The sequence below is a fragment of the Manis pentadactyla genome, chromosome 1 (genome assembly GCF_030020395.1).
Source record: "Manis pentadactyla isolate mManPen7 chromosome 1, mManPen7.hap1, whole genome shotgun sequence".
NCBI lineage: Eukaryota > Metazoa > Chordata > Mammalia > Pholidota > Manidae > Manis > Manis pentadactyla.
In genome coordinates this window covers 69,790,324-69,814,682 of record NC_080019.1, presented here as the reverse complement: position 1 = coordinate 69,814,682, position 24,359 = coordinate 69,790,324, and the positions used below count along the sequence as shown (strand labels likewise).

The 24,359-nt window shown below is 47.3% G+C and overlaps 1 protein-coding gene across 2 annotated transcripts in view; it reads right to left on the bottom strand.

Annotated features, from left to right (window-relative positions):
- Positions 1-23,849, bottom strand: part of PXYLP1 (2-phosphoxylose phosphatase 1) — a 70,817-nt gene extending 46,968 nt beyond the window's left edge. Inside the window, exon 1 of one of the 2 annotated variants that reach the window (XM_036877310.2) lies at positions 23,732-23,849. The gene's annotated coding sequence lies outside the window, so the exon portion shown is untranslated. The remainder of the gene's footprint in view (positions 1-23,731) is intronic. The other variant, XM_036877309.2, reaches the window with a different exon arrangement.
- Positions 23,850-24,359: the final 510 nt, after the last annotated feature.

Below are 24,359 nucleotides of genomic sequence, written 5' to 3'. Positions count from 1 at the left end.
CCCTCTGGGCACAAAGCCACTGACCTCCAGGTCAGAGCAGGAGGAGGGGTCTGATCACAGAGTCCACGCCACCGAGCAGTGACAAGGGACAGGCCAACCTCATGGACTGACACTCACTCTAGGGCCAGGGTTCTACCTCTTCCCAGCACCAGACTCCCTTGGGAATACAGGACAGGAGCAGGTCCAGAGGCCTCCCTGCTCCTGTCAGCAGGGGCCACACCATAAAGGATCCTACCAGGCATGTGGGGCGCCTTCCCTGAACATCTGTACTTTGCCTCACAGCTGACCCTCCCAGGCCACCTCTCAGCCAGGTACTCTCCTCCTGAAGTACGGCCTGTCCTCCCCCCGGGGTAATGAGGGGTAACATAACCACAACGTCATGCCCAGACGCGTCAGCAGTGGCGACAGCCACTCCTGGCTCTGGAGTAACCAGCAGGGGGCCAGTCAGTGCTGCAGATGGACCCCAAAGCTGGGCCTGGCCAAAAGGCAGCATCTAGCCCAACGCTCTTCTGCCCCACCGTCAGGGCTGCCTGTGACATAGCCACACCCCACAAATCCCAGCCCACAGCCCAGTCCTTCTCACAGCACACAGTTATGCATGTGGGCTCCAGGGTCGGTTAGCTTGAGCCCTTCTGCAACCCTTCCTGAGCCATGGTTTCCCCAGCTATGAATTGGGAACAATCATAGGGTCCACCTCACAGATTAATGGCTAAGAGGGTTAACATGTGTCAGGGACACAGCATAGTACCTGGCTCCTAATGAATGCTCAGTAAAAGTCAGCAGTGACTTCTGTTATGGTTTTCAGACCCACCACCCACATGTGAAGTACTCACCCTGCTTCCCCTTGTCTCTGCCTCCAGCGCAGAAATAGAATACCTGCAGGACCATGTCCAAGAAGGTCAGAGTTTGAAGAGGTTTTAAACACCACCTGGTTCCCGTCCCTTGGCTGACCAGAAGTCAGGCCAGTCCAGGTCAGAACTGGCACAAGACTCCAGGCAGCTCAGGGCCCCTGGCCCCTGTGGCTTACAGCCTTGCTTCACATAGAGAGGCCCTTAGTACTCTGTCTTTGTCACGTTCTTCCTCTTCACTATAGAGAAACACCATGTGACAGGCACTTCTAACTGTCCCCCGAAGTCTATTCTCTCCTCCTTACTAACAGAATACTCTAGGTTTCACTTGGATATATGACTCCCCAACTGGAGATAATATTTCCCAAACTCCTTTGCAACTAGTTGCCATATGATCACGTTCTGGCCAGAGGCTGTAACTGGAAGTAATATGTGCAATTTGGGGTCAAAAGGAGGCTGCTTACCCTATCCACTCTGACATTCCTTCTTTCCCCTTCCCAAGCTCTGAATCACTGGCGTGGTGGTAAGCCATCTTTCTTGATGCCCATGGAGACAACACCCTAGTAGATGACAAAGAAGAACCCTGGGTGACCCCATGGGGTAGGTCACCCATCTCCTGGACTGCCTACCAGCTTAAATAGTTTTGGGTGAGAAAAATCAATTCCACAACCTTTAAAAGTCATTGTTGTTCCAATTCTGTTAAAGTAGCAAACCAAAATCCTAACCAGAACTTGCCACTAGCACTTATAGCCAGGGGGCGCCCTCTAGGTAGTGATGAATGAGCACACACACACTCATAAGTGCCTTAGGTGGAAAAATGTCATCACTGACCAGGCTGGACATCGCTCTTAGATATGATATAATTGAGACATGGTTATAGTAACCTTTGTTCTTTTGGAGCTCTATTTTTTGTTTTATATTAAATAATTTATGAATCTGTGAAGATGGCATGGCTGCAGGTAACAGAAAACCCAAGCTAATGAAAAGGAGTCATTAACACTCTCCCATACCGAGGCATATGCTGTTAGGAACAGCAGCCATGGGGTTAGCTAATTCAGCAACTCACAGGCATGATCAGGAGCCACCTTTCCATCTCTGGGCTCTCTGCTATCCTCTGCTCTTATCCCATCCATCCATGGGATGACTTCCCTCAAGGGTCTTAAGATGGTGGCCACACTCACTGGCATCACAGTCACATGTTAGAGGCAAAAGGGGCAGTCCTGAACATCATTTCTATTGGAAGCAAGAAAACCTTTCCCAGAAACCCTCCAGAGGAATTCCCCTTACGTCTAACTGCCAGAAGCATGTCACGTGCCTGTGCGCAAACCAATCTCTGGCACCAGGCATGGGCCACAGCAACTGGTATTCACCTGCTGGCAGAGGCCCATGCAAGGAGGGAGAGGGTGGAGGCCAGAGCAGAACTGGAGGTCTGCGAGGAGCAAAGGCGCAAGGGGGTGTCTGCAACAACCCGTGACTGGAGAGGCGGCAACACAACTATTCTAAAAAATTATTCTCACACCCAGTCACCTGAGGACAGTACCAGTATTTTTCAGATGGAGGAATCAAAGCACGTCCAGTCACAACTGCCTGTTTAAGAAACACCAGTGCTGGTCTGGTCAGGTATAATTCAGCAGTGACCAAGGGCAGAGCATCATCCCTCAAACCACCAACTGCACATGTTCCACCAATAAAAGCTTGCATGCCGTGTTTTACATGCACTCGAACATGCAGCATGAATTATTTATCCACTATGTCTTTCCAAAAAGGATTTGAGGCAGATAATCTGCAGATTTAGTATTTAAGTACCTAAAATAGTAAAGATTCCCCCCCTCCCAACTTCATTTGTGAGCTCCATGTTCTTACCACCCTCTTCTTTAAGGTTTTTTCCAGCTCTACAAAGGGTAAACTTGTCAAGGTGGCTGATCATTTCTCAGAACCAGAAAAGAAGAAATAATTAACTCATCAAGCCAGATTTTCACTTTTGTATACTCTTCAGTGATTTTTTTTTTCTGACATTTTGGGAGAAGTCTGTGTTCCATCCAGCTTTGCTGCTTTGCTCTTTCTTAAGTTGTAGAAGTAGCTACATCTGATATTGGCAGTCTTATTTTAGAATGTCAAGAGTAACTATAAGCACTTCAACAAAAAGGAGGTGAACACGCAGCTGGCATGATGTACTTACCACAAAGCCACTTAAAAAATATAGCTGATTCTTTTTATTTTGCAAGCAAACTGTGTCAATTAAAACTTTCTTAAAATGTCAAGGAAAGCACAAGCTTAAATAGGCAGGGCTGTAAAACTAGAAATACAAGTGGTACACAGTGAAGGTTTGCCTGGTGGAAGTCAAAATTTTCAAGGCAAAAGAAAAAAAATAAAGAGCTTACAAGGGCCTGAGAACCAGAGCTGTACAATGTGAATCAAACACACCTGGAAAGTGCAGGTTGCCAAGGTAACATATATGCCTTCTGAAAGCTGCATTTTCTATGTTAACAATACTGCACAGAAATGGGATTTTGCTCTGGATGGATATATAAACTGAGCACTTATGCATGCCACAGATCAAGGCATTTCACCTGATGAGGGCTTTTTCAGGCTGGGAGCACACTCAGCCACAGAGCTTTGCAAAACCCTGTGCTCACTGCCAGCTCACTGCATGCCCTGATCACGAGGAAGCCAGGCATCAGGTCTTCTCAGATAGTTATCACTGCTAGCACAGGTGAGCAGGAACTCCATGCCCTGAAAACATATTTTGCAAACTGCTGGCTGGTTCACTGGAAGGCTGGCAGCATAAGTATCAGTACAGAACAAGCCCATCTGCCCAAGGAGGTGGTCAAGTGTGGGCAGCTACCTGCTGTGGATGCACTGGGGGGCTGACATGGGGACCTCTAGGAGCTCCAGGTGATGGGATCTAAGAATTCTCTGATTCAGATCCCAGAACAAGCTCCCCAAACAATTTTTTTGGCCCCTTTGCTCATAAGAAAGAAACAAGCAGAGCTTAACAGAACTAAGAGCATGATCACACAGAATCACAAACATCTGGCTTGGGAAGGAATCTGAAGTGCTATCTAGTCCCAGATTCCTTCCCAAAAAGTAGGGAGTAATGTTGTTATAAGCTCCCAAACTTTGATGCTGCTTATGTTAAAGTAATGAAACACACACCTACTATTCAATGTACTCATCACATACAACAGTGAAAAGTTGAAAGCTTTTCCCCTAAGATCAGAAACAAGACAAAGATGTCCACTCTCACCACTTTTATTCAACACAGTACTGGAAGTCCTAGCCATAGCAATGAAGGAGAACAAATAAAAGGCATCTACATCAGAATGGTAAAAGTAAAACTGTCTCTCTTTCAGGTGGCATGTTATTACATATAGAAAACCCTGAAGACTCCACCAAAAAACTGTTAGACCTAATCAAAGAATTCAGTGAAGTTGCAGGATACAAAATCAATATACAAAAATCAGTTGCATTTTCTATACACTAACAACCAACTATTGGAAAGAGAAATTAAGAAAACAATCCCATTTACAATTGCATCAAAAAGAATAAAATACCTAAGAATAAATTTAATCGAGGTGAAAGATGTGTTCACTGAAAACTGTAAGATATTGGTGAAAGAATTTGAAGATATGAATAAATGGAAAGATGTGCTCATGGAGTGGGAGAATTAGTATTGTTAAAGTGTTCATACTACCAAAATAATCTACAAATTCTACCAAAATTCCAGTGGCAATTTTGTTCTATCTTCTGCTCTATTTTTCAAAGAAATAGAGAAAACAACTCTAAAATTTGTATGGAACCACAAAAGACCCTGAGTAGCAAAAGTAATCTTGAGAAAGAACAAAACTGAAGATATCACACCTCCTGACTTCAAAGTATATTATAAAGCTACAGTAATCGAAACAGAATGGTATTGGCATACAAACGGACACATAGATCAGTGGAACCGAACAGACAGCCCAGAAGTAAACCCATACATATATGGTCAATTAATACACAACAAAGAAGCTAAAATATACAATGGGGAAAGGATAGTCTCTTCAGTAAATGTTGTTGGAAAACTGGACACCCACATGCAAAAGAATGAAACTGAACCCCTATCTTACTCCACACACAAAAATTAATTCAAAGTGGATAAAGACTTGAATGTAAGACAGGAAACTATATATAACCTCCTAGAAGAAAATATAGGCAGTAAGCTCCTGACCATAGGTCTTGGTGATGATTTTTTTTAACCTGAAACCAAAAGCAAAAGCAATGAAAGCAAAAATAAGCAAGTGAGACGGCATCATGCTAAAAAGCTTCTGCACAGCAAAGGAAACCATCAACAAAATGAAAAGCAACTTAGTGAATTAGAGAAGATATTTGCAAATGATGTATCTGATGAGGGGCTAATATCTAAAATACATAAAGAATTCACACAACTCCGTAGCAACAAACAATCAGATTAAAAAACTGACAGGGGAACCAAATAGACGTTTTTTCCAAAGAAACCATACAGGTGGACAATAGGCATATGAAAAGATGCTCAACACCACTAATCATCAGGGAAATGTAAGTCAAAACCATAATGAGATGTCACCTCATACCTATTAGGATGGCTAGTATCAACAAGACAAGAAATAACAAGTGTTGGTGAGGATGTGGAGAAAAGGGAACCCTTGTGCACTGTTGGCAGGAGTGTAAATTGGTGCAGCCACTATGGAAAGCAGTACGAAGGTTCCTCAAAAAATTAAAAATAGACCTACCATACGATCCAGCAATTCCACATTTGGGTATACACCTGAAGGAAATTAAGTCACTACCTTGAAGAGATATCTGCACCCCCATTTTCATTTCAGCATTACTTACTGGAGCCAGGACACACGTCCATAAAACTGCCTTCTTGAGAGGATTCTGGTGAGCTCAGGCAGGTAGGATGGTTTGAAGCCAGGGCTAAAAAGTCCATGCAAATTCTACCTGGACTGTTCTCTCCCAGGCTACTTGCTTTGGAGTCCTGTAGCTATCATGGTGAAGACACAATGGGAGAGGCCCCCTGTCCTGCTCGAGTCCTCCCAGCCCAGGCATCAGACATGTGAGGAGGGATCACTCAGACTATTCGAGACCAGTCGCTGCCTGAATAACTGACCGAGCTGAGCAAGAAACATGAGCTGGGCCCATCCACCTCCTGACCGCGGGGATATCAGTAACATGATGGCTGTTTGGGGATGCCACCAAGTTTGGGGATGATGTGTTATGGAGCAATAGTGAGCTCCATGAGGTAGGAACTTTGTCAGTCTTGCTCCCTACTCTTGTATCCCCAGTGCCAAGAACAGTGCCTGGCCCAGAGCAGGTACTCAATCAGTACTTGTTGGGTGAATGGATGAATGAACAGAGGAGAGGCCCACCACAGCTGCCAGTAGTCCGTCCTCTCTGCCTTCCCCTGGCTGGCACACTGCCTCTCCTCTGTCCCTCACCTCCCCACCTGGCTGACTCCTGATCAGCCACCAAGTCCCAGCTTGAAAATCATTTTCTCAGGCAAGTTGTCCTGGATCAGTAGCCTGACTGACACTCTGAAGTCAGCTTGTACTTCTCTTGCATGACAATTCTTGGGACTATCATTATATAGTCAAATACCCACACTGACACTCCTGGCTGCCCGGCTGGCTGCTGTGATTGACTGGAAGCTACCACACAGCAGGCATGGTGTCTCTGTTCACAAACGTGACTCCAGTGCAGGACAAAGCCTGGCACAGAGCTGGATATTGGCATGCTGGAACATTTCTGGAGACAGGCAACATACAGCTCAGCTGTTTTTACTCATAACACTTCTGACACCAAATGTGTGGCCTTTTCCTCACACCAACCAACTTTCCAACTCTCTGGACACCAGCTGCATGTCCTACAACTCAATTCAATTCTGACACTGGCTACCCCCAGCTAGCGTCAGACTCCATGGGTTTAAGGGCTCAGTCCCAAAGACTGCCCCCACTTTAAATTAAATGCCAGTTGCAAGTATACGGTCCCCAGGTACTCATTTCTGTCCAACCTGGCTACAAAGTTGGGGGTTAAAAGGGTTCCCTCCCCTTTCAGGTCTGATGATTTGCTAGAACAGCTCACAAAACTCTGGAAAACACTCTACTAACTGTTACCATAGATTTATTATAAAGGATACAACTTTAAAGGATATAAATATAAAGGAACAGCCAAATGGAAGAAATGCATAGGGCAAGGTGTGGGGAAAGGGCACAGAGATTCCATGTTCCCTCCAGGCATGCCACCCTAGTACTTCAGTGTGTTCACCAATCTGGAAACTCTCTAAACACCCCCGTTCACAGGTTTTTAGAGAGGTTTCATTACAGAGGCATGATTGATCAAATCACAACCTCCAGCCCCTCTCTCCTCCTGGGAAGTGCCAACTCTTCAATCAGTCCTTAGCCTTTCTGGCACCAGTCCGCATCCTGAAGGGGCCCCCAGCCAGCCGTCATTCACTAGCATATAAAATAACACACTTTTTCCTCTGGAGAGGCCAAGGTTTTAGGAGCTGTGTGCCAGGAACAGGGGACAAAGACCAAATATTTATTTTTTAATGATATGATAGCCAATCCCATTACTAGAAGGTGCTAATTCTTAGAGTTCTCATTAATCCTGGGCTAGAAATGTCCTATAACTACTAGCCTGTCTACTACCAGGCTCTCAAAAAACCCACTCACATCCTGGTCATCCTCACCCCACGCAGGGAGCCCAGGAGGTTGAACACCTTCAGGTTTACACAGCAGTCAGGGGAAGAGCTAGAATCTGAAGGCAGTTCTCCTGACCTGCCTGTTCCATGCTCCTTCCATTACGCCACACTGCCTCTTGGATGTTTTCACTGACGTTAAACGCTCTGGAAGCATCACAACCCCTCCATGCAAACAGCAACAAAGCTGTATACTTTTCATAATGGAACATACGAGACAGGCCAAGCTTCTTAATATTTAACATATAGCAGTCAGTGTCTCCATAAACCAGGAGCTCTCCGTGGTATTTCAGGCACCTCCCCACCAAATTCCAAGGAAGTAAGCGCCTGAGCAAACATCGAATTCAGACTTTGAGTCTTGTTTACTGAACAGACCTCCAGTCAATCCTATACAGAGGGTATCCTTTCTTTCTGCTTTCCTTTCTGTCCTATTACTTGTCAGACCCAGGGTCTTTGGAGATTAAGGGCATAAATAAACTAAGATGAAGAACACTCCAGGTGATCTGCAATAGTTCAGTAACACAGCACCCTGAACAACTGAGCTTTCGAAGAAAATGCAATGACCTGGAAAAGAGTGTGTGAACGTATTAATGTGACTTAATGTGAAAAAGAAAAAAATTTTTAAATGTGCATATGTATATGGCTGGAAAACTAGGACGGAAAGAAATACAAATTTAAAAATGACATGGCATGTCTCATGCTGCAGATTGGCAAAAATTAAAAAGAATATTCACCTCTAGTGAATGTTAGCCTCACTGGGGATGAATTCTTTCACACACTGTTGGTAAGAGGGTTAACTGGAATGGAATTTGTGAACAGCTGGTGATCTGGTTAAAAAACAATACACACCCCATGCCCCAAGAATTCATGTACTGGTTATCTAGTCTCAGATAATGCTCACTAGTATGTACAATGCAGCAATAGGAATAATTATAAATATCTGCAAAAAACCAAAATGTTCATCCATAGGGAAATGGTTGGAAAAATTAGTTTGTCCTTACAATGGGAACATGACTGAGCCTTAAAAAAGAAAGAGGTGGCCGTAGGTGTGGATGTGGACAAACCTCCAGGAGACACTGCCTATTTACAAATAAATGACAGAGTGTGTGTGTACAAGTAGCAGCATGTCAGATTCAGTCTAATCCCATGTATGTAAAACACACTTGCATATCTCAACGTATGTATGGAAATTTTAAGAAAACATGTAAACTTACATAAAAAAAGAAAAAGGTCTGGAAGGGGACAGCTCCAAAATTAACAGTGGTCATCCCTATCATGGACTTTTCAAAAGCAAGCTCTAGTACAGCACATACCGTTTGAGATCAATTATGTTATAAAGACATGTCATAAGGTGGGACTGAGTGGTTTGAAACTGGGGGGAGTGGGACTTTTTACTGTATACACTTAAGAATTTTTATTGCTATTTTGAAAAACCAATAAAAGTAACAATTAAAAAAAATATTGGAAAGAGAAATTATACCCTTAATGTTATAAGTGGTTATGGCTAGGATTACAAGTAATCTTAATTTTCTTTAAAACAAATTACAAGACAGAAGATTGGCTTATAACTCTTTAAGCAGGTGGTGGAATCCTGGAAGACTTCTTTTCTCCCTCACGGCTTTCTGCATTTTCCAAATCTTCTTAAGCAAAGATGTATTACTTTTAAAATCAGAAAAAAAGCATGCTGTAAAATATATTTAAATTGTTTTTGAACACTGTAGGTAAGCAAGAAGTCACAAGGCGGGTACATGATAAATTGTAAAGAGACTGGTGGTTTTGAGAGTACCTCCCTTTCAAAACTCAGTGCAACACAGAACCTGATGTGTAAGAAAGATAAAAGCAGAGTCTATTGGGAGGGGCTTAGTGCCCCAGTGAGCAGAAGCCCATCACACCCACAGAACCCAGGGGGCCAGGAACAGCCTAGAAAATGCAGCGCATGGACAGGCTGAGGCTGCCGGGGTGGGTGCAGGAGGCTCTTCGTACTGAGATGGTCAGGGAAGGCTTCGGGGAAGAGGCAGAAACTGCATTAAAACTGGAAGGGCAGGAGGGTGGCAGTGCGCATGCCTGAAGTGAGCAGGCATTTCAAGGATAAGCAATGCATACCGTGGTGCAGGGACCAAAGCTACCCGTCTCTGTACTGTTGACAGGCTTTATGCAGTTACTCATCAGTGAATGGAGTGGAGAAGGCTGGGGCCAGACTAGGTTCCAGTAGGAGTAGGGAGCCACAGAAGGTTCCTGAACACATGCACGACAGGATGAAGGCGGCACCACAGCAACATCGCTCATGAGCTGCTGATGGATACTCGCCTGCACAGTCAGCCCACACTAGAGCTATGGCATGGCACTGGAAGCAAGCAGACAAACTTCTGGGCCTTGACCTCTGGGGGCTTGCAGCTCATGGTTAACGACTGCTAGGTTTGGCCAAAGCCATGTGCATTGGTCGGAATGTCAGGCCAGGAGGGCTGAGTGCCTTCCTCTGGGGCTATCCAGAACTCTCCGCATTCCAAGGACACTGAGGATGGGGGCATCAAGTCAGAGCTCATGGTACCTCCCGGGGACTGAGATTCAGGCCTTTCACTCTCCCATTTACCAGCTGAGGCACCTCAGGCAAGCTACATAATCTCTGCGAGCTACAGTTTCCTACCTGTAATTTCATTCAACAAATATTCACCACCGAGCATCTGCTCTGTGCCAAGTACAGTTATCAAAGCTGGGGATCAGTGGTGACCAGATCAGTCTAAAATGCCTGCCCTTATGCAGTTTATATTCTATTCTAGTGGATGTACAATCACTCACTTTGCAGGGTTGTGGAAGGGATTCGACATTTCTTGGAAATCAGGGTAGTAATTCTGCACCCCATTCCAATGTGTGTGGGTTTTTTTTCCCCACACCGCCAAGCAATCCTCTGACAGCAGCTGAGTGTCCTATACTTCAGCTCGGTTCTGACACCAATCACCATCAGATTCCACAGGGTAAGGGCTCAGTCCCTTCATCACTTCAGACTCCAACTGGACAACCAGGTTGCCACCTGTGCTTCTGACCGACTGCCTATAGATGGGAGGTTCCGGTCACCCCTCTTGGGTCCAGTGACTTTCTTAGAGTGGCTCACAGAACTCAGAACATTTTACTTACTAGATTACCAATTTATTATAAAGCATGTAACTCAGGAACAGCCAAATGGAAGAGGTGCACGGGCAAGGTCTGTGGGGAAGGTAGATTTCACACCCTCCCTCAGGGCACCGCTCCCCCCAGATCTCTGCGTATTCACCAAGGAAGCTCTCTGAACCCCATCTCTTGGGGTTTTATGGAGGTTTCACTACACAGGCATGATCGATAAATCCTTGGTCATTCGCAATTGATTCAACCTCCAGCCCCTCTCCTCTCCCCAGAGGTCTGAAAAAGTTCCACACCTCAAATCTCCAGGTGGGCTCTCCAAGCAACCAGCACCCATCCTTAGGTTACCTGGGGACTCTCCAAAAGCCGCCTCATTCACGTTACAAAAGACACCCATATTGGTCACATCACAGGAAATTCCAAGCATTTCAGGGGCTCTGTGCCAGAAACGAGGATAAATAACAAATATTTCTTATTGTAAATGACAGTATTATGATCACAGGTAGTATTGATGGTTGTCCTCCTCCTCAGTTTATTATCAGGCACATTCCCTACAGCCCTCAGCACCAAGAAGGCACCCTATAAATACCATAGGAATGGTCTGAGTTTCCATCTGTGGATTAAAATTTCCCTACCAGGAAACAGTGTCCTATCTGCAGCCCTGGGCTTAGCTAGCATGTCCTCTCTGCCCCCGCCCCTCAGCACTGTCAATTTCACCTTCATAAACAGGGTTGTGTAGGTAGAGAGAAGGAAACCATTCTGGGGCCGTTCATCACAATGAAGGCAGCTGACAGCTCTGCTAAACCCTGGCTCAGCCCTGTCTCCTTGGGGAGATGAGCAGAATGGGCTGGCGAGGGCCAAGCAGCGCTGACCTCTGTCCTCGCAGGACGAACACCCGACGGCCCGCAAGGCAGCATGGACCCATGGAGATGACCTGACCCTCCAATCAGGCCGGCCACGGCAAAGCCCTCACTAGGTGGACCTCAGAGTTAAATAATCACTTCAGTGTGTTCACAGAGTGGATAATAGGCACAACTGGGGCTTATTCTGAGCCAAGTGGCCAGAAATGAGTTGAAAGGAGAAAAAAAATTGCAGGCCAACTTTAAGAACCTTATCCTTGGGCTTCTAAAGAAGCACTCCATCAAAAACTTAGCTGGCACATATCCCGACATGTAATGATAGTTTCAGCTTTCCTCACCAACTTCATGCTGGTGTTCTGGTGCCAGCCTCTATTTTTATAGTCTGAGTAATGCCCGGGCAAAGGACCAGATGAGAATCAGAACCAGAGGCCCTGGGCACAGAGGTGATGGCACAGCAGTGGGGCCCATCTCCATCTATGACAGCAGCTGCTCCCTGCAGCCTCAGCCCCTCTCGCAGCCCCAGTCCCGAGCTCCGTTATCTGGGACTCTATCTGCCCACTCAGGCTGTGTTAAACGGGTGAATGACCACATTGCCCCACCCCAACTCAGCCCCACTGGAGGACTCGCTGTTCCCTGCCTGAAACCCCACATGCCCCTTCTCATAATTCACCGTCTGTGCTCATTCGCTCTCTTGGCCAGATGCTTTCCTAACCTAGTTAACTCCTGTGTATACTCACACTTAGCTCAAATGTTACCTCAGCCTGGAAGCCTACCGTGACCCCGAGGCTGGGTGAAGCCCCCAGTACTGGGCCACCACAGCCCTCCCATGATACTCGTGGACCTCACAGGCTCAGGTGGGTTCCCTGCCTACCCCCAGAGGCTCGGTGGACACAGAGCTGAATTAGTAGCAGGTGCTCAGTGGGAAGGGAGGGAAGGAAGGAGGGGAGGCACCAAGAAGGACGCTGTGATGGAGAAGCACCTGCCACGGAAACCTACCACAAACCGAACAAGAACAAAGCACGTACACCCTGTATGTAAATGGATCATTCATCAATGTTTACTGAGAAAAAAACAGCAGGAAGTGGCCAAGAAAGTATTTCTGAATGAAGTCTAATGGGGAGGTGCGGTCACTCTCTGCTGAATGCTCTCCTCTCCTCTCCTGCCCTCTGGATGTGGGCTGGGGTGGGGGCTGAGGAGGAAGAGAGACTTTGGGAGGCCGGGTGAGTGGGAGCCCTTGACAGAAACACGGGCAAGGAGCTCGTATAGGCTTGGAGCTCTCTTAGGCTCCTCTGGCCTTGGGGGGCTGAAGGTCGTTGCTTCTTGAGTAATTGCCAACTGCTGAGGGGGACATTCCCATACAGCTGTTAAGAACCACCCTTGGTCAAGAAAGAGGGATAACGAGGACATTTCATTGTCCTGCTGGGCCAGTTCTCAAAGGTGCGAACAGAACTGGGATTTAAGACAGAGGATCTGGGAATAAAGACTATTTATGGCTGGAGCCTCCTTAGCACAGTATTTCCTTCTAAGATAGAGACACCCCCACCTGCCCCCAAATATTCACTCCTTCTTCCTTCCTGGCGAAGAGAATCCTGACTTGGGAGGCGCAGTGTGGCAGAGATTGCCAGCTAAATCATGAAACCCATCTCCTCTCCCTCCGAGGCACTGAGCTGGAGCACATGTCCCAGCCTCCCATGCAGGGCGTGTGGCCCTGTGACTGAGCCCTGGCCAGTAGAATGTCAGCAGAAGCAATTCACCATCTCCAAGCCTGGCCCATAAAAATCTTCCCACACACCATTCTCTATGTTCCTCCTCTTCTGCTGGTTGATGTAAATAACCATGGAAGCCTTAAGAGCCTGGGTCCCTGAATCATCTCTTGGACGATAGTCCCCCACTAATAAGGAACAGTCACTTTGGACTTTGTATGAACAAAAAGTAAATGTCTATTTTATTTGAGTTATCAAACATATTTGGTTTGTTTGCTTAGCAGAGAACTCACCCAACTATTCTAGGCAGCAATGTGCCCTGCTAAATACTCACATGAACTGGGAGTTGTCATATGACACAGTCTGGCTGTGAAATATCAGGGGAAGTCTGCTAGGTATTCAGAGGAAAATGTCTGCTTTCCTGATAAAAGGTACCAGTGAGGTTGGCTCCTCCTTTCTGAGCAGCCATTCTGCCATCATCAAGGAACGGCCACCAAAACAACAGAAGCGTCAGTCAGGACCAGCCATCAGCTGTTTAGACCAACAACTATCTACCTTCAGACATCTTGTTACATGAGAAGAATATGCCATTACTTAGTTAAGCCACTAAGATAGGGCTTTCTGTTACTTGCAGCCAAAGACAACCCAAACTACTTTGCAACCACTCATTCATTCCTTTACCCAAACTTTACTGAGGCCTGTTTCATGCCAGTGCTTGTGATAAGGGCTCAAGATTCAGATGAGCTAGGTGGGGCCTCTGCTCTCCCAGAGATCCCAGTCAAGCTGGGGAGACAGGCCCAAGAGCAGACAATAGGACTACAGTGGGCACACAATGTCCCAGGGGAATGGGAGCACTGGGCAGGCACTGAAGCAAAGAGTTCCCTACTCCCCCTCTGCCATTTGGCACACAGAGCACACAATCCTTATGCTCAAAGCAAGTAAAAGGAATGCACTGTGTTCAGCTGAGCAATTATTTACTGTACATTGAGTTGTTAAAACACCATCAACTAATGCAGCTGTTTGAAGACAATCAGCAATCATTAGAGCAAGACGCATAAGAGGTGAAAATAAAAAATCATGTGCCATTGACTTAGAAATGCTGCAAATTCTGTGAACTGAGGACAGGGCAGACTCATAGATCTTCCTACCTGCTGACATCAGCTATCTCCTAAAATATACTTCTTTCTCAAAGTAGACACAGTAATTTTTCCCCTTGAAGACAGAGCCAAAAAATCAACTGTCCATGCCATGACCTTTGACCATAAATGCCAAGCTTTGATTTTTCAAGTCTGTGTTTCCATTAGGAACTGTGATAGAGACAGACAAACTGGCGACAAAACATGACCCTGTCTGGGAAACCAAGTGACCAGCAAGACCAGAGAAGTACAGTACCTGGGAAGCCATTTGGAAACTAGAGAAAAGGGTTTCCTCTTTTTGTTTTTCAATTTTGGTGTCATTGATATACAATCACATGAGCAATACTGTGGTTACTAGATTCCCCCCATTATCAAGTCCCCCCCACATACCCCATTACAGTCACTGTCCATCAGCATAATAAGATGCTATAGAATCACTACTTGTCTTCTCTGTGCTATACTGCCTTCCCTGTGCCCCCCTACATTATGTGTGCTAATCATAATGCCCCTTTTCCCCCTTATCCCTCTCTTCCCACCCATCCTCCCCAGTCCCTTTCCCTTTGGTAACTGTTAGTCCACTCTTGGGTTCTGTGAGTCTGCTGCTGTTTTGCTCCTTCAGTTTTTGCTTTGTTCTTATACTCCACAGATGAGTGAAATCATTTGGTATTTGTTTTTCTTCGCTTGGCTTATTTCACTGAGCATAATACCCTCTAGCACCATCCATGTTGTTGCAAATGGTAGGATTTATTTTCTTCTTATGGCTGAATAATATTCCATTGTGTATATGTACCACATCTTCTTTATCCATTCATCTACCGATGGACACTTAGGTTGCTGCCATTTCCTGCCTATTGTAAATAGTGCGATAAACATAGGGGTGCATCTGTCTTTTTCAAACTGGGCTGCTGTATTCTTAGGGTAAATTTCTAGAAGTGGAATTCCTGGGTCAAATGGTATTTCTACTTTTAGTTTTTTGAGGAACCTCCATACTGCTTTCCACAATGGTTAAACTAGTTTACATTCCAACCAGCAGTGTAGGAAGGTGCCCCTTTATCCGCATCCTCGCCAGCATTTGTTGTTCCTGGTCTTTTCTGTGTTGGCCATCCTTACTGGTGTGAGGTGATATCTCAATGTGGTTTTAATTTGCATTTCCCTGATAATTAGCGATGTGGAGCATCTTTTCATGTGCCCATTGGCCATCTGAATTTCTTCTTTGGAGAATTGTCTGTTCTTATCCTCTTCCCATTTTTTAATAGGATTATTTGGTTTTTGGGTGTTGAGGCATGTGAGTTCTTTATATATTTTGGATGTTAACCCCTTGTCAGATATGTCATTTACAAATATATTCTCCCATACTGTAGGATGCTTTTTTGTTCTGCTGATGGTGTCCTTTGCTATACAGAAGCATTTTAGCATGATGTAGTCCCATTTGTTCATTTTTTATTTTGTTTCCCTTGTCCAAGGAGATGCATTAAGGAAAAAGTTGCTCATGTTTATATTCAAGAGATTTTTGCCTATATTTTCTTCTAAGAGTTTTACGATTTCATGACTTAAATGCATTTTGTGTTTACTTTTGTGTATGGGGTTAGACAATAATCCAGTTTCATTCTCTTGCATGTAGCTGTCCAGTTTTGCCAACACCAGCTGTTGAAGAGGCTGTCATTTCCCCATTGTATATCCACAGCTCCTTTAGCATATATTAATTGACTATATATGCTTGGGTTTATTTCTGGGCTTTCTAGTCTGTTCCATTGGTATATGGGTCTGTTCTTGTGCCAGTACCAAATTGTCTTGATTACTGTGGCTTTGTAGTAGATCTTGAAGTCAGGGAGCATAATACCCCCAGCTTTATTCTTCCTTCTCAGGATTGCTTTGGGTATTCGAGGTCTTTTTTGGTTCCATATGAATTTTAGAATGATTTTCTCTAGTTTGTTGAAGAATGCTGTTGGTATTTTGATAGGCATTGCATTGAATCTGTAGATTGCTTTAGGCAGGATGGCTATTTTGACAATATTAGTTCTTCCTATCCATGAGCATGGGATGTGTTTCCATTTATTGGTATCTTCTTTAATTTTTCTCATGAGTGTCTTGTAGTTTTCAGAGCATAGGTCTTTCACTTCCTTGGGTAGGTTTATTCCTAGGTATTTTATTCTTTTTGATGCAATTGTGAATGGAATTGTTTTCCTGATTTCTCTTTCTGCTAGTTCATTGTTAGCATATAGGAATGCAACAGATTTCTGCATATTAATTTTGTATTCTGCAGCTTTGCTGAGTTCAGATATTAGATCTAGTAGTTTTGGAGTGGATTCTTTAGGGTTTTTTATGTACACTATCATGTCATCTGCAAACAGGGAGATTAACTTCTTCCTTGCCAATCTGGATGCCTTTTATATCTTTGTTTTGTCTGATTGCCATGGCTAGGACCTCCAGAACTATGTTGAATAAAAGTGGGGAGAGTGGGCATCCTTGTCATGTTTCTGATCTTAAAGGAATAGCTTTCAGCCTCTCACTGTTCAGTATAATGTTGGCTGTGGGTTTATCATATATGGCCTTTATTATGTTGAGGTACTTGCCCTCTATACCCATTTTGTTGAGAGTTTTTATCATGACTGGATGTTGAATTGTGTCAAATGCTTTTTCAGCATCTATGGAGATGATCGTGTGGTTTTTGTCCTTCTTTTTGTTGATGTGGTGGATGATGTTGATGGATTTTTGAATGTTGTACCATCCTTGCATCCCTGGAGTAAATCCTACTTGATCATGATGGATGATCTTTTTGGTGTATTTTCTAATTCGGTTTGCTAACATTTTGCTGAGTATTTTTGCTTCTATGTTCATCAGGGATATTTTCTTTTTCTGTAATTTTCTTTTTTTGTGGTGTCTTGCCTGGTTTTGGTATTAGAAGGGTCTCCTCTTTTTAACTAAACTCTGCCCACATACAAATAAATGGGTTTAAAAAACGAATGGCTTTATTTACTGTTTCTTTATTTTCCAAGTATAGGGCAAGGATTAAGAAAGAAAATGAAATGTCACTGACTTCAAATTCCAGTAGTTTAAAAGTGAATGAAAATAGGCAGTTTCCCCATTAAGAGAAATGATTATCAGGGTTCCAGTCTGACTGCTGACTTACTAGTAGGAAGTAGCCTGGTGTGGAGCAGAGGCTGTGCTAATCCCTCACACAAGGCAGAGAAGCGCACAGTCCCTGAGGCAGCAAGCCCCCGTCTCCTAGTCCTCCCTGATCACCAGCAGCCCCATGTCCACTCTGCACAGGCAGGGGCTAGGTGGGCAGGCTGCCATGTGGGAGTTTCTTCACAGGATACACCAAGCAAGTCTGAAGGGGATCTACCTCCCTTTCCAGGGCTACTTACTAAACCCAAGCCTATCAACACTGTTTCCTGGAGATCCTCATGTCAAGAAGGTTCTGGCTATGGCAGACACAGGAGATGCAGCAATCTAGCCTTCCGTCTCCAATAAGTCCCTACCCACCCTCAGGAATAGTTGTGCCATTGACCACTTAGAGAACTGCATCTCTCCTGATATTGTGGACTTTTGGGGCTGCTGAAGAACCAGTCCAAAACAGTGGCCAGGGCAGCGTGTTGTCCACCAGGACCAAGAACAGTGCTGGCGAACCAGGTGAGTACACACTGAACTACTTCCCACTAACAACCAGAGTCCAAGGGTGACTGACTGACAGTCAAACACTGACAACCGGCACGTGTCAGACACAGAACAATCAAGTGAGTGCTTGTCTGAAAGAGCTAGCAAGGCCTCGTCATCTAGTGTGTACCACTGACAATCATAAGCTCTACTCCCCAACCATGGTCAGTCCTTATAGGCCACGTCCTAGCCTCTCGTGGCCATAACAGGTCACCAAGAGCTGAGAGCCTAGGAAGTGTCTGCACTACAACCATGTCCTTCAGTGTGAACTTAAGTACAGTGTCCTCTGTTCCACAAAGACAGAGACTATGTGTGTCTATCCATTCTCCTCTATCCATCACCTCAGTTGGTTAACACTGAAAATGTATTTTTAAGGAATGGATGAATAATAATAGCAGATAACATTTCTAAAGCACATACTATGTCCTAGGCACTGTTGTAAGTCTTGGCCATGAACTAATCTCATTTCAGCTCTACAACAATAACATGAGGTAGTTATTAGCTTAATCTCACTTTTACAAATAAGGAAACTGAGGCACAGAAAGGTTAAGTCAAAGGGCACGAGACTAGTAAAGGTAGACACAGGAAACAGTCTGGCTTCAGAGCCTGCACTCTTAACCACTGCACTGTGCTAAACACCTAAACTCAGGTACTCTAGGAGCAGGACGTCATCAGCAGGACTCTGACATCCACAAACCCTGAAAAATCCTTCCAGGTTTCTGGTGGCGCGAAGCATACACTGGTTTTGTGTGTTTGACTAGCAGAAACCAATACCTACTTTCACCCCTAAGCAGGAGATGACCTGTAACTTTCAAATGACTATGTAACCACATTTGGCTACCAAGCAACTATAGCAGAAATATCTAGGTTTACACAGTATTTCTCTGCTTAAGAGTTCTGAATTCTAGGAGTAGTATTTTAAACACACTGTGGTCCCCTGTCCCCATCTCTAGGAAGATCCTAGGAAAACCTTGCTGGGAGGATTGAACAAGATCGTGGACAGTTGCCTATTTATATGTTAAGGTATTATATAGCATAATGTATGATCATATAACATATTTCAACAAAATGATGGATCAAGATTTCTATACTCATCGATCTACACTTACCAAATTCTATCCTTGCCTATACTTCTATGGGAGTTCCTATTTATATCTCTCATGTTTTACTAACAATGTTTAAGAGTTAATAATTTATTTCTGGAAGATGATCCTTCCATTTTGACTTCTGAGCTTCCACACATTTCCACTATAACAACTTTTCTCTACCTGAATCCAACTGCTTATTTCATTTTAGAAGCATGGAGTGTTAACAAGGCAGTCAATGTTTTATTCTAACTTGAGATTGTCTTATATTTGTAGATGACAAAATTATCAAGTGAAAGCTTCGTTTTATTTTATAAGTAAAAGGCTCAGCATGATAGTGCTATGTTCCTGAAGGTCTGAAGTTTGGTGCTGGATCCAAGAATGAGGCAGGTCTAGAAAAGTAAGCTGTGATTTTGTTGGTTGGAAAGACACTTGTTGCCATACAACTGAGGGGCAGGACAAACACTATTTGAACTATTTGCAAATTTGATGTAAAGGATGCTCATAACCACAAACAGAGGAGTGGGCAGGAGAGGAGGGAGAGGGGGTTTTAAAACCCAGTGCAGTAACTTTTATCTTAGTCTGTTTTTTAAAGCTCTGGTTTCTATGCTATTGATCATAGCTTTCTCTAAGGACGTCGGTTATACACAGAGGCACAGAGTGGTAAGCAGATGAGAAAAGGATGCTTATAGAAATATAGAATTAGAATGTTTAGAAATATAGAAAGATGAATGTTTAAGTTGGGGAAGTGACTGTGCAAATACAGACAGAATTTTCAAGTTCCTCAAGTTGCTACCACTAGATATGTGAGTTTTCCGGACTCTCCTCCACCCCAGAGTACCAGGCTGGACGTGGCTCCAGTGATGTGTGATGTGTGCAGTATAGACCGATGGGATTGGGGGAGGCTTTGGGAGGGGTGCATGGATGGCCCAGCCAAGAGGATAGGGTGGAGTCTGCCTCCTGGCTTCAGGAACTAGTCTATAAGGCTCCTCCAACTTGTTTTTTCAATGCCTTTTTAATCATTAACGTCCTCCACGCTCCTGGGCCTGCTCCTTTCTTCATAACTAATTGACCTGTTCCTTTCCAAAAGCCAGTGGCTCCCCGACGCTAGGCCCAAGGACCAGAGCAGCCTGCTGGTTGTGGGGATGGAGCCAGCAGACCAGAGTCTGTGGCTCAGAGAGACCACACTGGCCCTCCTGCCTTTTGGACTCAGGGCAGACCCCGCAATTCATTCGCCGTTCACGGGGGCCTCCTCACGGCTGCCACGCAATGTCTCCAGCTGGAAGGGATTCAGCAGATCCTCATCCATCTGTGAGGCTGCCCAGCAGGTTGAAGAAGGGTCCCTGGGAGGCTGCTTCTGTCAAAAGGTCCACCATCCTGCCTGCAGGCACTGCTGCCTCTTCCTCAGCCCTGAAGTGCAGGTACATAGCCTCTCCCATCTGCTTTTCTTTTTCTGCTGCCGGGGACTCCCCTCAGCAGCTCAGGTGTGAGGTGGCTCCTCCAGGCCAGACCCCAGACTCATGTTGGTCAAGCCATTTCCAAAGGGGCACAACGCTTATTCAAAAACGTAAAATGGTTTTGTGCTCTCCTGCCTTGCTAAGCCCCACACTCGGCTGGCTTTTAAAGCCTTCTAGGAACCTCAGCAATGGGCCTTCTGTAAGCAAACCTTCTTTCAGATTACTGTGGGGCCATTTTTCCTACCTCAGTGATTCTGCTCCTAATAATAACCCTTACACCTGAATGTGAGCGCACACCCTTATCTGCCAACCAAGAACCTTGTCCCAGGTCGGGCCTGGGAGCTGAAGTCTACCTCCTGAATCTTCAGGACCTTGGATATCCTCCCATCCTTTCCCCTGCCATCCCCGTACAGCAGTCTCTCTCTGCCTCCCTCTTCCTCCCCCTCCCTTGCTCTCTCCCTCACAAACTGCAGGCATTAATTAAACCTCTTCTAGAAAACAGATTTTCACCAGCTGCAGGAATTCTGGGTAAAAGCCAGACCTGGAGACAGAGACAGTCTGGGTAAGAAAGATAAGCCCATGACAGCCATGAACCTGTGGGCAGTGCTTGGTTCCCATGTCCAAGTGACACTCTGAATTCCGGCCCCTCCTGGCTTCCTGAACAAGGGGGGCATGGGCTGCTCCTGCCAGGCAGCCTCTGGCTGCATTCTCCAGGGCTGGCCTTTGATAGGGGCAGAAGAGCCAGATTTTGCTCCCTCGCCACTGGGTCCCTGCCACCTCCAACAGACAGAAACACCATCTCAAAACAACAGCCTCCCTTCCCAGTAGAGCTGCAAACCATACTGCCAGAAATCTGCAAAAAGGGGTGCTCCCAGCTCTCCGCGGGAAGTAGTGATCTGGGGTGGGCAGCACCCACTGGGATGAAGATGGTGCAATCTGAAGCAGCCAACAGGTCTCTGTGGGGGGCACTTGGTCTCCCTGTGTGCTTCTTCATGATGGACAGTGGGGAGGATTGCCGAAGGGGACTGCAGCCACAGCCCAGGGCCCTGTGGGTTAAGCTGAGGAGGGCCCACCCCTTGGCACACAACCTTAGCTCCCCTGAGCACCCATCATCCCGTCTCCCCAATTCTGGCATGAAGAGAACTGATTTCCTTCATGGACATTCTGGAGTCCCAATGAGGTGGGAGCCAGCTGCCCAAGTCTGACCATAAACTGAACTCTCTGCCCCAAATACCCACAAAAATGACTTTGTCTCTAGTGAGCTTATATATTTTTTTAAATCTTGAAAACAGTGCAGCACAATGGAAAAGCATGGGTATGGACTCAGGCTGGATTCAAGATGGGCATCCATTTTCTCATTAGACAAACACTGAATACCTACCACTTAGAGGGTGCGAGGCTGAGAGCTGGGGGCACAGCAGTGGTTCCACTCTTGAGTGCCCACAGGAATTTGTGGGCACTCAGATGGAGACTACTGAGCCCAAGATAGTGGGCGGAGGTGGGTGGCCAGGGATCCGTGACCTTGGGCTAATAACTTACTAATTCACTATTCAATGACAAAAGAACACTGAGCTAATTACCATTCAAGCCAATCAATAGAAAAGAGTTACTGATACTGCAGTTTCATAAATGCTCAGAGTGCTGCGCACCAGAGGCCCGGTGGCCCATCCTGTCCCTAGTGCCCCAAAGCGGCCTCCCAAGCGTCAGTTTGGGTGGGCTGGCCAAGAGCTAATGCCTAAAAGAGACGAAACCCCCTATACATCCTTTCTCTGAAGTGGGCAATTAATTTAATCCAAGACTTAACGAAATCCAGGAGAAGGGATGGGGCAGAAGATTTATGCACAGGCTTTCAGGCTGTAACCAGGAGCCTCCACCTCTCTCCTGGGAACACGAGGCTTTTGGAACCATCTGCTTTAAACCCTCTTCCCACAGATGCCCAGACTGGGCGCCCACACCTCTGAGGAGAAGGAGTTGCTGCCGTGCCCTTTCTGCAGTCAGAGCACGTTTGTAAGGAGGGGCTGGGCAGGCGCTGCCTGCTCCACACTCGGGTTCACCAGCGGGCCTTCGCAAAGAGCAACACGTCCCCAAGTCGGGAAACCCTCTGGCGGCCCCCGCGGCCGTCCACACCGCACTTCCCCACGCGCGCCGATCTGATTCCACATCCCTCCTGATTTCTTTTGGAAAGCTTACAAAGCATCCTCGCCTTACTGCGAAGACACTGGCCACCCAGGGGGTGACAGCCTCGTCCCACAGGGAGCCCCTTCGCCACCGCACCCCGCTCAGCAGATGCGGGAGAACGTCTCCACACCCTCCTGCACCGCAAGCCGTTCCCCATCCGCAGGTGCAACTTGAAAGCCCGCTTCGGTCACTGAGAAAGCAACCTGCTCTAAGCAAATCTAATTGTTTTGTGTCTGACAAAACCCGCTTCTTTGTAAGATCGTGACAGAGGCAAGTTCACGAGCAAAAGCAACGCCGAGGCGTCTACACCACGCAGTCCTAACCCGAGCATCTACGAATTTTAACCCGCGCACGGAGCGGCCCCTCCGCGGTGCCCCGGGACTCCAGGAGGCGCGGGGTGCAGGTAGAGCGAGGAGAAGCCCGCCCCACCCCTGAGGAAGGCCGCGGAGAAGTTGCTGCCACTCTCTTTACCTGCAGACGAACGGGTTGGGAACTGCGCGGGAAGGGGATCCCGACTGCTCGAGAGCGGGCACGGGGCGGGCAGTTAGGAAGGCTGGGCAGGAGGGGGAGCGGAGGCAGCGGGGATGGGGGGCGCCGCTCGGAGGTGGGCGGCCAGGATCCGCGAGAGCGGCAGAACCCTGGGCCGGGTGAGAGGGCGCTGGGGTTGGAGAGGGGTGGCCGCGGGGCAGAGCGCGGGGGCTGCAACCCGGGGAGCGCGGGCGCGGGGTGACTCGGGGAAGGGGTTGATTGGGGAAGTCGCGGTCACGGAAGAAGGAGCTTAGTTGCGGGATTCAGATCCGGTGATCCGCAGACCCGCCGCTCTCCCACCAGGGACACTGTCCCACCGTCCCGGCCTCTGCGCGTCCAGAAGACACCCTTAATCTCCCGACCCCGGCCCTTGGGACGCCCGCCCGCCTCGAGCCTCCGCTCAGCCCCAAAGGTAACCACCCCGGCACCGACACGCGCCGCACTCACCGCCCACGGTCCCGGCTCGGCCTGGCCCGGCTCGGCTGCTGCGCGCCCGGTTCGGCGCCCGCCGCCTGCACTGCCGGGCGCGGGGGGAGGCGAGGGCGGCGCGCTCCGACCGCGGGGCAGCGCGGCGTGCCGCAGCGCCCCCTGTCGACCCCGCCCGCGCAGCGCGTCCCGGAGCTCCGCCCCGGAGGCGGAGACGCGGTGCGGCCCGACCCGGGAGCCGGGCGCCGACTCAGGAGGCCGGGCACAGCCCCGAGAGGCGGGACAGTCGGCAGGGCGCCAGGAGGGCCAAAGCCACGGTCACACCCTGAGCGCTCAGCGACCGCAGCCACAGCGCGCAGGGCCGCTGCGTTCCTCACCACGCCGGCCTGGGAATCGAGGACTGCGCGGGCGCGCGCCTAGGCCGGGAGACACCGGCCCGGCCCGGGCCCGGGGCCCTAGTATGGGTGCCTCTGGGCCGAGTGCCTGGGCTGGTGCTGGGGTGGGCGCGCGTGGGTGTGGACCTTCACCGCCGAGTGACTGCTGCCGCGTGGACCCAAACGGTCACGACTGTCTCCACCTTGGCCCCCCTCCAGCCTACCCTACGCCTACCTTCCGGCGCCAACCACATCCGGCGGCGTGTGTTAACTCC